This window comes from Rhinichthys klamathensis, unplaced genomic scaffold (genome assembly GCF_029890125.1).
Source record: "Rhinichthys klamathensis goyatoka isolate OS25496 unplaced genomic scaffold, OSU_Roscu_1.1 h1tg000159l_1, whole genome shotgun sequence".
Taxonomy (NCBI): Eukaryota; Metazoa; Chordata; class Actinopteri; order Cypriniformes; family Leuciscidae; genus Rhinichthys; species Rhinichthys klamathensis.
This window is the reverse complement of record NW_026606693.1, coordinates 1046303-1064034: the sequence shown is the minus strand read 5'-3', so window position 1 is coordinate 1064034 and position 17732 is coordinate 1046303. Positions and strand designations below refer to the sequence as shown.

The 17732-nt window shown below is 40.6% G+C and overlaps 1 protein-coding gene across 2 annotated transcripts in view; it reads left to right on the top strand.

Annotated features, from left to right (window-relative positions):
• The window catches only part of LOC130091087 (NACHT, LRR and PYD domains-containing protein 12-like), a 287371-nt gene that overhangs the window by 230164 nt on the left and 39475 nt on the right, over positions 1 to 17732 (top strand). The gene's annotated exons all lie outside the window — the stretch shown is intronic.

Here is a 17732-nt window from a genome sequence, read left to right as displayed (position 1 = left end):
TGTAGGTTTGGAACGCGTCTGAGGACCATCTTCCAAGCGCTTGGATCTGCTGTTGGGAGAGGCCTTTTTGGGCTGCTGAGGTTGCTGCCCCGATGCGGAAGGAATGGCTGGAGAAATTCTCTGCTGGGATGCCTGATAGTTGGAGAACAGATTTTAGGTGTTTTTGGAACCAAAAGCGTGTCACGGGTTTGTTAGAGTCGTCTATGAACAGGGGTTCGAGATGGGATTTAGCATGAGAGTTTCTCAGTTGGAGGTATGCTAGTATAGTTTGGAAAGGTTGAATTGGTGACGAGAGGTTGAAAATATATATGAAGTGGCCTTTTTTGGTTTGGTCTGTTTTGCTTTGTTTGATCAGAAAAGAGATAGTTTCGCTGTCAAGCACTGAAAGATCTGAGATGTTTGGGTGGATTTTTGGGTCGAATCTGGAAGTTATAGCCAGTTCAGAGCATCTTAGGAAACCAAAAAAAGCTAGAATAAACATGGCGTCGAGTGTGCGAGAGGTATTAAGGGATCGGTAGCCTGAGCGGAGGGTATGAATGCATTTAGTAAGAATATCTAACGTTATGGGTTGTCTGGTGTCCGGGCGGGTGGGCTGGGATCGTTGGATGCCTTTAATTAAGAGGGAGGTTTGTGAATTATTTATCTCCGGTGAGGGGGCGCCGTGAATCAATTTGTGAAAAAATTGGATGCCGCTTAAGTAACTTTTGATGGACCCGACTTGGAGGCTCTTAACGCTGTTAAGGTAAGAGATGAAGGAGGTAATTGTAAGGAGGGGAAAATCAGGGAATGGCGTGTTGTAAGAAAGGTGGAAGGCTTTAAAACATCTCCATGCGGTCACATAGGATTGGAGAGTTCTGGGGGAAACTGCTTGGAGAATGGTGTCGAGCGATATGTTGAGGAGGGATTTTTGCGGGTGGGTTATGGGAATATTAATTCCGAATAATGAGGTACTGGAGTTGGTAGCTTGTCTGCCTCTGGAGCCAGCATCCTGAATTTCTGAAACATAAAGCGAGACAGAGAGTCAGCAATTTGGTTTTTTGACCCGGGGATGTGTTTAGCAATTAAGATAAATTGATCACATGCTGAAATCCAGATTAGATGTCTTAGAAGTGGCATCAGTGCGGGTGAATGGGAACGGCCTTTATTAATGCACTGGACTGTAGCTTCATTGTCACAATGCACTACGATACTGCTAGCAGTCCATTCTTTCCCCCACAGGAAGGCTGCTACTACGAGAGGGTAGAGCTCGAATAATGCGGAGGACTGTAGCGTGTCCTGTATTTGGGGGGGCCACGTAGACGCGAACCAGCGTCCTTGGCAGAACCCCCCAAAGCCGACTGAGGGGGCTGCATCTGTGAACAGCTGGATGTCGATGGGGGAGGAAATTAGATCCTTATAGAAAAATGATAGGCCGTTCCACTGTTTAAGAAAAGTTATCCATAGCCTGAGTTCGTCGTGGCATGCTGGAGTTAGGGAAATGAGATCCTCTAGTGCGTGAACTGAAGACGCGAGAGAGAGGAGATGAGAAATGAAAGGGCGGCCTTGTGGAATAATGCGCATGGCGAAGTTTAAGTGGCCGAGCATGGATAGGAGTTCGCGTTTGGAACACTTTGAACTGTCTACGAGGGTAGATGAGATGAGGATTATTCTATCGATTTTTTCCTTGGGCAGGGAGGCCTGGTATTTAACTGAATCTAGCTTAATGCCAAGGAACTCGATGGATGTGGCGGGACCCATGTTTTTTTCCTGGGCGATGGGAATTCCGAGCTCGGCAAATACTCTTTGAACTGTGAGGATCTGGGCTGCTGGAATGGCGCCGGGAGGCGAAATTATTAGAAAATTGTCCAGCAATTGAATGAGGTGAGGAATTGCGTAATTGTTTGACAAGATCCAGCAAATGGCTTCAGATAGCATGTCAAAAATTTTGGGGCTGCTTTTGCATCCAAAAGTTAAGCGTACGGCGAAATAGAATTTCCCATGCCAGCGCACTCCGAATAAGTGCCATGAATCCGGGTGGATGGGCATCACTTTAAAAGCCGAAGTGATGTCAATTTTTGCGAGCCAGGCACCCCGACCCACGATTTTTATGAGGTCGACCTCGTGATCTACGTCGTGGTATTTGAGAGAAAATTCGTCGAGTGGGATCAGGCTGTTAATGCTTGGGAACAGGGATTTACGTGGAGCTGACAGATCGACTATGAGGCGTTTCTTACCTGAAAACTTTCTCGTAGCCACTCCAATGGGGCTAATGCGAAAAACTTTGAAAGGAGGCTCGTCAAAAGGGCCAATCATGAAGCCTGACTCGACTTCTTTTTTAATCAGGTTGTCTACCACATTGGGCTCGGCGAGAGCCGATTGGAGATTATCGCAGATTATGTTTTGGGAGAGCGGACAAACCACTCCCGGTTTAAAACCGTGTTGTAGGCCAGACAGCAGATATTCAGTGAAGTCAGAGTCCGGGTGGTGAGCTAGTTCGATAGAAAGGCGAGAAATATTCACGGGAGTCGATAAATAATTTGTAGATTTTTTATTGACATCTTTAAAGACAGGGCATACAGGACGGGCATGAGCACCGCCACAGAAGCTGCATATGTGCAAGTACCGACAACGCTGCCTGGTGCACTTGCCGATATTAAAATTGTTGCAAGGCTGTTTGCTGTCCGTAAGTGCTAGTATGGGCATTGGTTCCACTGTGAAACCCTGACAGCGCATTTTGCTGAGAAGAGTTTGTGATATGTGTAAAAGTGCCCTCCCCCGTAGGACAACGCGAGCTCGGCTATCAGCGCTAAATAGTCGTTCAGTTCGCGTCGCCTATGAGGGAAGGCTGAGCAAATGATTTCTGTGAAGTGGCTGAAAGCGATTGAAAACTCCGAAAAAGAAAGTAAACGTGATGAATGTGTATTCTGGTTTTTTAAAGTGACTGAAAAATCCCCGCAGTCTAACTGACGGTTAGAATCGGATACGGGAAGCAGAGAAAGTAAATGTGAAAGGTCTACATCCGCACCTGCCAGAATCTGTGCTCGGATGTTTTGAGTCGCTGGGGGAGGCGCCAGAGCGACAGCGTTTGGTGGGACTGGCATCGGGGTAGCTGTGAAAAGAGAATATTGTGATTTGGCATTTAAGAGAGAGCTGTAAGGGAGAGAAGCCTGGGCTGCGACTATCGGCGGAGGCAGCCTCACGCTTAAGTCGGCCTGTGGGGCTTGAGAAGGAAAATTGAGAAAAGCATAAGGGGGAAAAGGAGGAAATAAATGAGATGCCTGAGCCTGTGTTGCAGGCGGAGGCGGTCTCGCACTTGCTTGAGCTGCAGGCCACTGAAAATGGGAGGGGTTAGCAGTAGTCGCGGGAAGGTGGTGGAAAGTTTGAGCCTGCACCGCTAGCGGAGGCAGCCTCACGCTAGCGTCTGCTATGGGAGCCGGAGGCCACTGCAGAGGAAAAGAGTTAGAAACAGCAGGAGGAAAACACTGGGAGGCAGAGGGTGACCCGGCGGGCCCAGCTGTGTATGGCACTGCGGCGGGAGGCGCCATGCTGAAAAGCTCAGCTGAAGCGGGAGGCAAGTGAGGTCTCGTGGCGGTGGAATCTGGAGCGCGACCCAGGCTCGCAGAAATCCTGGCGCCGCGGGCTGAAGCGTGCGGCAAACCGAATCTTGCACGGGAAGGTGGCGGAGTCGGGCGAGGCGAATTCGGGGCCTCACGAGAATTTCCCGGCCTGCTGGCCGCCTTGGAACCTGGGGTGGATTTAGGTGAGATATTTGATGATTGCAAGGTAACGTATAAGTTGAATAGTTGCGCTTTAGTCATCCTGCGCGAGGGCTGAATATCAGAGTTTATCAGCGCTAGTCTCAGACTCAAGACTGTCCACTTCCCAATAGGCGGAATCGTTGGTACGGCCGAACGATAGGAGGACGCCGGGGAGGAAGCTGGAGTCCTCGCCGATGGAGGTGAGGGTAAACCTCGGCGTCTTGGCGTGCGAGGGGTTGCTTGCGTAGACCGGCGCCCGCGAGATGAAACGTGGGGCTCGGAGGCGGTATCAGGTGGAGAGGTTGTCCTGGGGCCAGCTGATGGCGGCGGAGGAATGGTTAAGCTCGTCATCGGATGGTGAAAACTGCATTTGGGACATCGTAGCAAAGCGGTAAACCAAATGCTGAAAACTGTCGAGGAATATGGGTGAGTCGACTGAGTATATTTATAGGCTTTACTCGTGCTGATTGAGTGGACCTGTTGATTACTGATTGCTGACAGCTGGCTGGAATGACTTGATTGTTTGATCATTAGAACGTGTTCCTCCCGAACCTTGTTAATAAAACATCAATTTGTTTCATGTGTTGTTGAATTGTATATGCATTTGTTTTTTTTTGTGTGATGGTTACTTTTATTTGTTCTTTTACTAATTTATTCATGTTTCTTATTGTTGTCAGTATATAAAATATATTTATTTAATTAATTCATTGCTTGACTTACAATTGAGATGTTCGCGTGTATTCAAATAACTCATATGACAAAACAAATTACATTTTGCTTGTTTTATTAAATTATATAATTTTTAGTATATAAAAAAAATAATATAATTAAGTATTGGTCAGCATTTAATATTATTTTGTTTAAGTTTTGGGGTGGGCTAACAATGCAATTCATTCTGAGGTAGGCTAATATTAATTTTTAAGGAGCGATACTTACATTTTTCGAGTATAAAGTCAACAGTTTTCTCCACAGGAGAGGTCTTCGAGCAGCGGCCCGTCTCCTTTGTGCAGACATTACAAACGCCGAGGAAAACTGTTCTAGGTTGTCCTGTCGAGTTACTGATGTTACGAAGTGTTAGTGCACCAGTCACTCATATAATTTAAACTTATTACATAAAGAAAAAGATCATGGAAAGATACCATTGTATCTAACAATGAACAATCATAATGACAAAACAGAAAACATAAAGATCATTGGTTTGTGTACATCATAATATGATATTTATACACAGGAAAAAAGAACAATAACAAGGCTAAATATCTTTAAATAGTTCTTCATAATACATTAAAAATTGGGTAACGCTTTAGATTACAGCCCGGAAAGAACTGTGTAATTAAGAGGAATTTACAGAGTAACTTTCGGTAATTATAGTGTACCTATAACGTACTTACATATAAGTATAAGGGAACAATATGTAAAGTTTGGGGAATAAAGGGGTAACAACCAGGAGAATTAAAAAAATATTTATACTGTAAGTATTATAGAACTAAGGGGTTATTATTCTACTATTATGATACAACAATCTTACATTTGGGAGCAATTTAGCGAGAACATACACTGCGTACCTTTTTGTAATAATTGTGTACCAATTATACATACTGTATAGGCTTTTTTTAAATGACAGGGTACATATCTATGCATTTATACTTGTGTTTTTTTTTTATAGCAAAAGTGCAGATGTTTAAGTTTGGGCTAACATGTTTCATGGCAAGAAAAGCTAAGACTATTGCAATTTTTTTAAATACTGGGAAATATATCTTGTTTCATGTGGTTACAGGGTAAGTGGTGCTTGTATAATAAATAAAGGTTTCCGAGTCAGTGATATAAGATTGTGTATGCATTTTTATTGTACTTACCCTGTAACTACATGGAGCAAGAGGGTAACAAGCACCACTTTAATTTACAGCCCACAATGTTACACTTACCCTGTAACTACATGGAACAAGGGGGTAACAAGCTACATGAAACAAGAGTATCTTTCCACAATATTGTTATGGAATTTTTCTATTATTAATCTGATTTCAGTGATTCCTAATGATGGCCTCATCGGTTCTCACGAATGTAGTGAGAGGGGGCCTTTGGGTGATAATTTACTGTGGTTGGGAGTCAGTGGAGGTAAGGAAAAGCAGGTGGTCAAGGGGTCATCTTGAGTGCATTTGTACGTTATAGCCTAAAGGGTTAAGGGGGCATTTACCTCTCAGGGCCAGGGAGAAATAGGGAAAAACAAAGTATATCTCTCCTGTGAAGGGAGGGCAGAAATAAGGCCTTGGAGGACACAAGATATAAAAAAGACAGACACTGCTTTTCTTTATCTCTCCTCACTGACTCACGAATGTGTATTGGTGACGAAGATCTCTCTTGCAGGAGAATAAATACTTTATAAACTATTAAATTGGACTCAGAGTGTCTCTTACTCAGTGATGATGTTTGTTGGAAAGGAAAAGCCACAACAATTTGGTGTCAGAAGAGTGGGATTCCTTGGAAGTGCCTTCTGGACCTGAGAGCGGGCGGTGTTTGGCCACCTGGACTGAGCAGTTCCAGCTCTACCTCGTAAGCTTGAGAGAGAGGGGCCGACCCCTATCGGGTCCGGGAGGGGCTCCACTGGAATCAAAAGAAAGCGAACCCGTGGCACCCAACATATCTCTGGTAAGAGACGTCTAAAATATTTTCTTTTGGGGAAAAGTATTTTGTTTCGGGTATGAAATGTGAGTGAACCATATTGGCTGAGGGCTGTTTCTGTGGTACGTAATCTGAGATTAATTGAGATCAATATATAGATCAAGAGGTTTCAAACAGATACGAGAGAAAATTATCTGAGATTAATTGAGGTCTGTAACAGATCAAGAGATTTCAAACAGATAGGTACCCTGAAAATCAGTTGTTCCACCACGGAGCAAATTGTTTTTAGGTGCTGAGGCTAATTAGGGGGAACCAGAAAAGATTTTTTTTGGTAAACCATAATTAGGAGGGCACTAATAGTGCAACCCGACCGATTTGGGTTAAAAAGAAAAAAATCGGGTCTGTTGGGGACGCCTAACAGATCAAGAAAACGCGCGTTGAAGAGAAATCCACAGAGAACAGAGAAGCAGCCAATATGGGGAAGTCTCAAGGTAAGCATGCAAATTTGATACACCGGTTTTCTATCAAATAAGAAAATTATGGGGGAAAATTTATGTTTTAGATATTGAAAAACGGAGAAAATACCATGATTTCCCCAGGGAGGGAACACGGAGCACAACTAGACTGAAAGTAGTGCGAGAATCAGTTGAACAGGGCAGTGAGAAACAAAAAGGTTGTTATGGCTGTGTTCAACATGTGTAAGCAATGTGGACAAACAATGGATTATTGTCTTAAAGGGGCAGATAAAAAAAAAAAAGTCGAAATGCCGAGAGAAATAAGGTTTTTACTTCTTCATCCAGTAAATGGATGCATGACATTAGATGTCTAGAGAACTTAAATTTATATGATACGGATTGAAGTAGCAAGCAGCAATAAGGCTGTCTGTGTGAAATAGGGGATTGTAATTTGATATTTTGGTTTCTGCAAAACAGTAAAGATAAGTGAGACTGAGACAATACGGATAATTTTTTTTTTTTTTTTTTGGATCTCAGACTAACCATTTGATAAAGGAATACTGTGAGAAGTAGTTGTAATGAAAAAATAAAGTTAAAATTAAATGTTATCAAAACAAGGGAGAGATTGAGAAGAAATATAGTAGAAAACTGTATGTAAGTGAGAGACTTGGTGGAAGAAGAAAGTGGAAAAACAAAACAAGAAGGTTGGTGTGTGAGATATGTTTGTGTGGGGATTGTGCAAACAATCATGTACTGGTTAGATAATGAAGGAACTGGGATGTAGGGAAAAGAAAGGAGAGGATACAGAAGGAACTGGCATGTAGGGAAAGATTGAGATTGACAGGGATTAACATGATATGAAGAATGTTTCAAGTTGATGATAATACCAAATTAGTAAGGTGTAAAGACAGCTATGTCCAGAGATTCTGGAAGTTTGACCAAAGTAATCAAAAAAACTTGTGAAACCTGCTTAGAATATGTTGAGTGAGCCGTGCTACTTATTAAAATGAATGTGCTGCCAATGATAATGATGAAGATTATGATTTGGCTATTGTGATTAAATCCGCCACTGGTGGACTGTAAAAGAATACAGAGAACTGCTTAATCAGTGGCTCTGTTTACATTCCTGAATGGGACACACACTGCTTCAAGGGCGTGCAGTAAGTTGGAGCCGTTTGCAAGCTCACAGTGATCAAACTATAGTCAAGGTGTCTGATGCTGTAGTTGAGGCTGACACATGAACCCACCAGATGACAGAGTGTCTTGATTGTGGTCAGCAGGACCATTTAACACGTAACTGTAAATGCCCACCGAGAAGGTGTTTGAAAATGTGATAGTGACACATTTCTGGTATTAATGTGGGTTTTGAAAGTACATCAGTGTCTAAATGATGACAGTAACATTTTTCGTCTGAGAAATAAGAGATAAAAACAAGGTCAAAAGATTGAAGTCTTAAAGTGAATCCTTTTGAAGAAAAGATCTATAATAGTAATTTTTATAAGTGAATTGATGAATACAGGTTGATGTAAAATTAATGACTCCAACAAATGTGAGTTGCAAAATATGTAAAGGTAACTAGAAGGATGATTGTGTTTTAATTAAACATTTTTAAAAGGGTTCAGGTAATATAGAGAGACAGATCTCAAAGATGATTTATAATAACTGCAAAAGATGCAGAGTAGCCTTGTCAAAGTTAGTGCGAATCCTGATTGGAGACTGATAAACTCCAAGAGAAAACTTAAGTCAAATATTAAACTATGGTTGAGAACTTGACAATTAAAATTGAGATTGAGAAATGTGAAACGTTATTGAAAACTAGAATAATTATTTTTATGTAAGAACAAATAAGCAGAAGCAGTACTGGATTAACAGTTGCTAAATGCTGATTAAACAAACAGCTTGAAAAGTTGGCCATGAAAGAACTAGAAGCTGATGTTTTGCTTTCAAAAGATAAGTTTGCTATTGGCTGTAATGAAATAGTTCGCTTATCTAAATCTGATGTGTGCTGTGGCTGAAAACTGCCAGAGCGACAGAGACTCAATCTGAGTGGAAATTTGTAATGTCTAAATTCCCTGAGGTGGGCAAAAGACAACTATAAAACCATGTTTATTTGAAAACACATGTAATTTCTGGCAAAGATGCCTTAAGCTGGGATAGAGTTAAAAGATGGTAGATAAAAGTTTGATGTTAGAAGTATATGAGAGAGCAGTGTACCAGTCCGAATGTCTCAGAGTCTCTCTCATTCAATGAGTCAGCTAAAAGCTGTTATCTGTGATAATAAGTAAAGCACAGTGTTTCAGTTGAGAATCATAGACACAGAGATGTTTAAAGAAACAATTGCCGTTCACAGGGCAATTTGTATTAGTAAATGTTTTAAATGTAAAACTGAATGACTTTAAAGAAGTCTTTAAAATAATAATGCAGATCTTAAACGATAGAAGACATTTTATTTTATTTTAGGACCAGTAACTTCTTTGTCTCATTTAGTCTCCACCATTCAGGACCAATGGCTCCGGCTACAGATGAAGTACACTGAATGTACGGTTGTGATCTAAATTCACTGAGTACAGTCTAAGTAGCTAGGTTTTCTGCTTTTAAGATGGTGAATGGATTTAAGTGATTAAATACTGTTGATATTAACCTGTCTCCCTGTGTTACATCTATTAGGCAGTCCGAATGGCTCTGGTGACTCTTGAACGTGCCTTTCCTAAGCTCCAGAAAACAGCTGAGTTCTGTTGAAGAAAACTGATTGTGTATTGGGAAAGAGCGGTCACCAGTGTGTACTGTGGCTACTCAATGACGGGATGATCTTCCTGGCCAGTGGACAGCCTAACGCAGGGGGTCACGAACATTGGGTACCTCCGGATGGAGGTGTTATATGTGAGAAAGGTATGAGAGTTGAGCGCTGATTACTGGAGGCCACCGGGGTCAGCAGAGCATTGAGAGGTGAGATGCGCTGTGAGGAACAGTTACGGCAGTCTGACCCAGAAAATGTGAGTTTCCTCTATACCACTCGCCAGAAGAAACCGCATTAGTTGTATGGCTTGTTTTTCATTGTGACAAGTGTCTGCAACTATGCCAGGGGGGACAACACCCTGAGGAGATTATAGATATAGGGCTAACAGGAATGGGCTTTCAAGAGCCAGCTGAGGCCATGAAGTGATTCCCATTAGTTGTTGTGGAGACAGTAATAAAACTTTTTGATGTTGCCTTATGGGCAAGGAAAATTATAGTGTTGATTTTGAGCTAATATGTCTATAACATATGTTTTAACTTCTGAAGGTAGACATGGTGGTGACTAAAGATGAAGACAGCTTTTGTAGATTTAAGAAAAGTCTGGATAACAAAGGTGGATGGTCAAAGGTTATTGTAATGAATTTAATATTACATTTTGTATAAGTTACAGTCTTAGAAATGTATTTATAGTGAGAGAGACTGCTTGAGCGGAGGAAAGGATGGTAACTGTGTCTGTCTTTCTGTTATCAGCCTGCTAGAGCAAGCTGAAGAAAAATAATGATAAGGAACCAAAACAACCCAGCTGACTTGTCTAAAAATCAAATGAATAATGAACAAGATGAGCATGCTTTGAAAGTGGTTAAGAGACCATGTAAAATTAGATAGAAGCTACAGGAAAATGGAAAGGTTAAAATCTTATTTAAAATTTATATCTTTTAGCAATAATATAAAGAAAAGTGAACATTGAGAATGAGCAGTTAACATATGTGTGTCTAATATGAGTGCGTGTGATGGTGACAGCACTTTATGTCTTGTATGTATTAGTTTGGGGCACTAATATTCCGCCTGAATGGTGTGTATATTGCGTCATTAACCATCTGGAATGAGTGTTTTATCATTAGAGATGGGTTAAGGTAAATGACAAATTTTAAAGAAGGCGATAATTCTGAGTGGATCCGATGAAAAGATGATACAGAACAAAGGACGAGCTTTAAATTGATTGGTCATACAAGCTCTGTCTGGTAGTAATAGTTTTGTCATACATATTGTAGATTTGAAGATCAGTTTCAGTAAATTGGAATGGTGAATTCACAGATCGCTGTCCGGGGTTGAGATAAATGGTAAGGTTATAGATTTGATGGCAACAACAAAGTGACATATTCGCTAAGTCAACATGAAATTATCAAGAGAGCCCCTCAAATTTATGATTATTGTGAACAAAGGGGGAGAAATGATTGACTGACATTAACAAAGTCTGTACAGCACGACCTGACCTGATAGGGAAAATTGATGACTTTGGAAATGTTTGTAGATGGGTGACTTGAGAGACCAAACAACAGGCCTGAAAAGCAGGATACACTGTGAGACTCAGGGCCATTGCCCTTCAAATACTTCGATAAGAAGATGAGATTGGGCTTTAAGTGAAGAATGTCATATTTTGTTTCAGAGACAGAGAAAGATGTCTGAAGGAAATTTGGCTGAAGGACGCCGTTTGGGTTAGTGTTGATGGCAAATCAGATTTATTTAAATTGATGAATGAGCGGGGTCATTGCATCAAAAGGGGGATGGTAACAATTGCCAAATATGGTTTACTAAGGGGTTCACATTTGCTGAAAGCCATTGCAATGCACAGGTGGGGCAATATTGCTGTCTGTAAGTGTGCCGCACACGCTGATAACAAAATTGCAGGACTGTTTCAACAGGAGACGCCAGGGCAGATGCAGCAGCGAAGGCCGCGGCAGCACAGCAGACAAAAGAAACTACGTGTATTTTACTATCTGAAAATAACCTCGAGATTTGTTTTTCTCTACAGATCATGCAGACTTTTGATACAGGGCAGAATGTGCCCAATAAAATGATGGCTATGGATGAATTTGACTAACTATCCTGGCCTGGATTGTTATTGTGGCAGAAAGAAACAAGGCCACACCTGCGCAGCGCATAACTTAAATTTTCCTTTTACAGAATGTCAGGATGGATTGGATCAAACAGAACTAATTCTGTTCCAAATGTATAAATATTGTGTTGTGGACATGACCAAAATGGGTTGAGTGTTTTCAGGGGAAAAGGACCCTGAGTGCTATTAAGTGAGCAAGAAATTATCCGGAGATAATATGTTTCAGGTTGTTGATTCCACAGGTCACACCAAAGGGGACGAGCGGCTAGACAAGCGGTCACTAACAAAATACTTAAGGTCTCCATTCACAGGTGAAAGCAGGCAAGAAATGGTTCACTCCAGTGGGGGTGCGGTCATGATTTAAGGGAAAACCTTATAAGGATCAGAAAATGGTTGGAGAATGTGACACCTGGGTCCAAGCCTCTCACCTTAGACAACACCAACAGGCCTCAACCATCCAATAGAGCACAAAGTGAGGGATTCAAGGACGTGCTAGTAACGTACCTCGCTCACCAGCGATGGAAGACCATGGCTACGGCACGCAAAGTGTCAACATGGTGAACACGGAACGTCCGTGGGGCGAACGAGATGATCAACACACCTGGAGGAACCAACTGCCAACTGATGGTTTAAGTTTAACAGAAGAATCTGTTTTTTGTGATGATTTTGTTTGATTGAATCAAACTAGGTATTGATTTGATTGGTGCAAATGTAGAAAATCTATTAATTTATGTGTAACAAGCAAAAAGACGGTCCGTAATGGAGATATTAGAGTTAATTTTGAACAACTAATTTGGTTAGAGGAGTGGATAAAATTATAAGACTTCTCTGGTTAGATTTGTTAAACAGTGCGTTCAATAGAGCTTACTAAATTGAATTAGAAGTGAATGAAATATGGAGATGGGCGTGGATTAATGGAAAAGGCTTAATGATAGGAGTTAGGATTGTGTGTATTATTCTGATAATTTTGTTATTCATGGGTGAATATGATTACAGAGACAGGTGAAAACCTGCTGTCTGTTCAATTGGTGAAAATGACAGTCTATCCCAAGGATGAACAAAATGATGCGACGATACAGTTAGCGGGAGCTACAGTGAGATATGTGTTAAATGTATGTTCTGTTTGTTTTTCTTCTATTTGTTTATTTTCTGAGAAAGATTAAGGGCAAAAGATTTAAAGAAGGTTACAAGCAGCGGTCATCCGTGTTACGAGGTGGTGTACAAGGACAGGGTTTGAAACTGAGGGATTTTTATTACACTTTTATCTGTTTGTTTTCTTACTGTGTTATAACTATTTATTCCTTACTGGTGTGACTGAGGGTCTGCTTGCAGGAACGCAGAAACAGTGATTTCTTGTTTAGCCCGGCCCAGTAAAAATGTTTACTTGCTTGCTAGAAAATTATGGGGCTTTCCCCCACAAAAAACAGCCTTATGCTTCTTCATTCTAAACTTTTTCTTCACAGGTTCAAGGAGAGTGATTTGTATGTAATGACTTGAACTTGCATTTATTATTACTATTATTACAATGTTTGATTAATCAGTTATCAGAGTATGATAAACAGAGAGGAGTTGTTATGGAATTTTTCTATTATTACTCTGATTTCAGTGATTCCTAATGATGGCCTCATCTGTTCTCACGAATGTAGTGAGAGGGGGCCTGTGGGTGATAATTTACTGTGGTTGGGAGTCAGTGGAGGTAAGGAAAAGCAGGTGGTCAAGGGCTCATCTTGAGTGCATTTGTATGTTATAGCCTAAAGTGTTAAGGGGGCATTTACCTCTCAGGGCCAGGGAGAAATAGGGAAAAACAAAGTATATCTCTCCTGTGAGGGGAGGGCAGAAATAAGGCCTTGGAGGACACAAGATATAAAAAAGACAGACACTGCTTCTCTTTATCTCTCCTCACTGACTCACGAATGTGTATTGGTGACGAAGATCTCTCTTGCAAGAGAATAAATACTTTATAAACTATTAAATTGGACTCAGAGTGTCTCTTACTCAGTGATGATGTTTGTTGGAAAGGAAAAGCCACAACAATATTTAAGTAAAAGTTGCAATATTTTTCGTTTTCAGTGCACTTTTGTTAAAAATATTACTTTATAAATGCATAGATGTACCCTGTAATTTTTAAAAAGCCTATACAGCATGTATTGGTTCACCATTATTTCAAAATGGTAAGCAGTGTATGTTCTTGCTAAATTGCTCCCAAATGTAAGATTGTTATATCATAATAGTAGAATAATAACCCCTTAGTTATATAATACTTACAGTATACATATTTTTTTAATTCTCCTGGTTGTTACCCCTTTATTGCCCAAACTTTACATATTGTTCCCTTATACTTATATTGTAAGTACGCTATAGGTACACAATAATTACTGAAGGTTACGCTGTAAAATTGCTTTAATTACGCACTACTTTCCGAGCTGTAATCTAAAGCGTTACCAAAAATTGTTTTGTTGTTATAAGTCTGAGGGATGAAACGAGAGGTAAATTCATCAAGAAAAGAGAGATATATCCAGCTGCAGACCCGCAGCACCACCAGTTTCAGAACCCCAGTGCCAGAACCCCAGCGCCAGAACCGGAAGTGAGGGAGGGGCGGAATTATTTACAATGACACAAGCAAGCATGGTCATTTTTGCAAGTATTTAAAAATATTTAAAATTGTTGCACCTTTTAAATAATATTTAGGGTATGTTTTTATTACACAGTGAGTCACTGCTCGTTGTATGAACTATAACTGGTATATGTGACAAATAAAGAGCAAGACAGCGCTCGTGTTGTTTGAAGACGTGAGAGTGCGCGCGCGCGGCCGGGGCTCTCTCTCTCTCTGCTCGTTAAGCGCCCTGTCATGCGCAGCAGTCATTATATAGAGGGTATGCGCATGACGTCACCGTCGGCCGGAGTGAATGCGGTCACGCCCACAAGTGGCAAAAAGACTGAGCGGCAGCATTTGTTTTCAGCGTGAATGCCGTGAAAATCACACAAAACACATCTAAAACGGGAAAGAGCTCTGCGATTGACTGTACAACTAGATTTGACCAGAAATCTGAGGTACTGTATATTTTTACAGACTGCAAAAAGCTACAGAACAGACTATATTCTGCATGATTGGATGTTTTTAAATAAACACTGACAAAAAACTATACAAGTTTTAGGGCTGGACGATATGATGATATACAGTATAACATTAATGTAAGTGATCACTCGGATTTAGACCTATCTATATTGTATTTATATAAAACGTTTACAGGCAAATTGTCTTCATTTATTTCCCCGGCGTCGAAATCAGGCACATATAAATGTCAGGAAACACGATTCCTGGCTGCATGTCAATATCCATGGATCACTGGATCTTTGATAAGTTGTAAGGAACACTATATCGAGTCCAACTTTTAGTTTAAACTGATAATAGTTTGTTTTACTCGCGTTAACGCAGTTTCCCCTATTAACTCCAGTCACGCAGCAGCTCTTCTGCCACTCAGTCCCGCTGAGGGGGGCGTGTTCCGGCGGGGAAGTGACGTTAATGCATTCCCTCTATTCTACATCACTCACCGATCAAAATAGGCTTTGGCGGGACAAAAATTTGCTTTGGCGGCCGCCAAAAAGTGGACGATCTGACGGGTTTTAGAAGATTTAATACAACCTGAAACTAAAAAACAGACCCGACCTCTATTTGAGACCGGACTTATATTTACCCAGACCTGCAGCCACACCAGGCGTGCAAAGAGACAATCGTCTATTTGGGACTCGGCTATTATTTGAAGTACGGTACATTTTTATGGTTTCTTTTAAAACAATGCCGGATTTTCTCTCTCTTTTTAGATTTTTGACATTATTTTACATAAAGAAAAATGCATGCTGCACATGTTCTTGTGAAATCAAATAAAGTATATTTTATATAAAATGGCCATAAGTTTCAAGCATTATTTTTCAGCATCATGATCAGGAAGTAACTCTCATAATACAATGAAACGGATAACTATATAGAATTATATTAAACAAAATCAATGTTTTAAAATGCTTATTGTACTATACCTTAATGTATCATTATAATACGTATAAAGTATGACGTTTCGTGTGTAATAATGCCGTTTCGTGTCTAAGCAAATTACGCTCCAAAACGTTAGGTGGCGTTACTCGGTTTAGAACGTAAGCTCCGCCCCTCACTTCCGGTCCTGGCGCTGGTGTTAGAACGTAAGCTCCGCCCCTTACTTCCGGTTCTGGCGCTGGGGTTCTGAAACTGGTGGTGCTGCGGGTCTGCAGCTGGATACTATTGGGAAAAGAGGAAAACTTAAAGGAGAAACTTTTTGGGTATAAAATAAAGAAATGAACAACGAGAGATGACGATTTTGGGGTTTCTTAAGAAAAAATATATCGTTATAAGGATAAAACTGTGGGTCACATTAGTCGGGTTTAAAATATAACAACTTAAATCAACCCTAAATGTATTCACAAAATAAATTGGCAGCTGTTTCTTCAACAATACCACACAATGAGCAAGTTTCATCAATATCAAGATATTTACAGATAGATGAATTTAACGTGTCGTTCATCTTTTAAAGGTGCCCTAGAATGTTTGTTTTTTTTATTTTATAATGTTTCCTGGGTTACTACCCTTATAATGTTAGTATGTTTTTTAGATAAAAAATAATCATAATTTAGAAATAAATGGCATTTTTCCTAGCCTGCTTTTAGCCTCTGATTTGAACACTCTGTTTGAAGGGGCGTGTCTGCTGTGGGATTCAGTGTAACCGCGGCCACTGCTGTGATTGGCTGACATGCTTGCATATGAAATAGCAACGCATTACATGTGAAACTCTCTCCCGAATACTTTTACTACTGCTATTATACGTTTTTACTATAACAGCTATCGAGATTAACGAATCGTGAGATGTTTTTAAAGTATTTAGATCTATTCCCATCACATAAAATGTTGCCGTGATGAGCATTGAGCAGATGACTGTGTGTTGATCGCGAGAATGAAGATCTAATCATTGCAAAGCAGTTTCTGCACTCTCTCTGCTTTCACCAATGCAAACACGATGATGTAAATACAGTAAGAGCTTCGTTGTGCAGTAACGTGCGTCATTGATTTCATAAAGAGTTTGGCAAGTGTCCAGATAAACTCGCGCTGTGTGGAAAGATTGTTCTTTGATCGCTTTCTGTATATAATTTGTTCACAAATTAAATACGATTATTTTCATCCTACTAAAAGAAACTATGTGAAGCTGATATTTTAGTCACTGGCTTGACTTACTGATGCATAAACAGTATTGAACGATTTTGAGAGAAAGATTACCTGTCTGAACTTGAACAATTACTCATCAGAAAGTGTTGCTTGGTAGCTCGATCCGAGGCCAGCTCTGTATTGGCCCAAGTTGAGGAAACACTCGGTGAAAAGTTTGGAAATTTCCAGAGAAGATAAAATTAACCCATTGTTTCTTCAGAGGCCCAGATGAAGGAACTAAAAAATACTTTTGTGTTCATGTGTACATCCACACTGAGCAACTGCCATGCTTCGGCTGCGCAGTTCCGCCTGGCATTGAGGGCTGGCATTATGCAAATATTTGGAGGCGTACATATTAATTATCCCGACTATTGCGTCACAGTCGGTATTGTGTGGAGAACAGACCGTTTTTCAGGGGTGTTTTTCATAAACGTGAATTAAATGAGAACGCGAAAACAGTCCAGTTTGAGATTCACTCTATGTCATGTCCATGCACTGAACTCTTGTTATTTGACTATACCAAGGTAAATTCAATTTTGAACTATTCGCCTTATTTTTAACGGAAATACGGACGCAGCCAGTTGAAGGTTTTTTTGTGCGAGACTTCCGGTCAGGCACTTCCGGTAACTGTGTAGTAACTCACTTTTCACTGTAGCGGCGGTAAATCAAACAAGTCTCCATAAACTAACGTTAATTAACTCGTCGTTATGGCTTCGAGGAAAACCGGGATTGTTTGTGCAGTTAGAGGTTGTCATAATAACTGGTACAAAAGAAAGATTTACTTGGAGCAGGAGTGTTTTGATCATCGATCGCGTACGAGAGCTGAATGTGGATGCGATGCG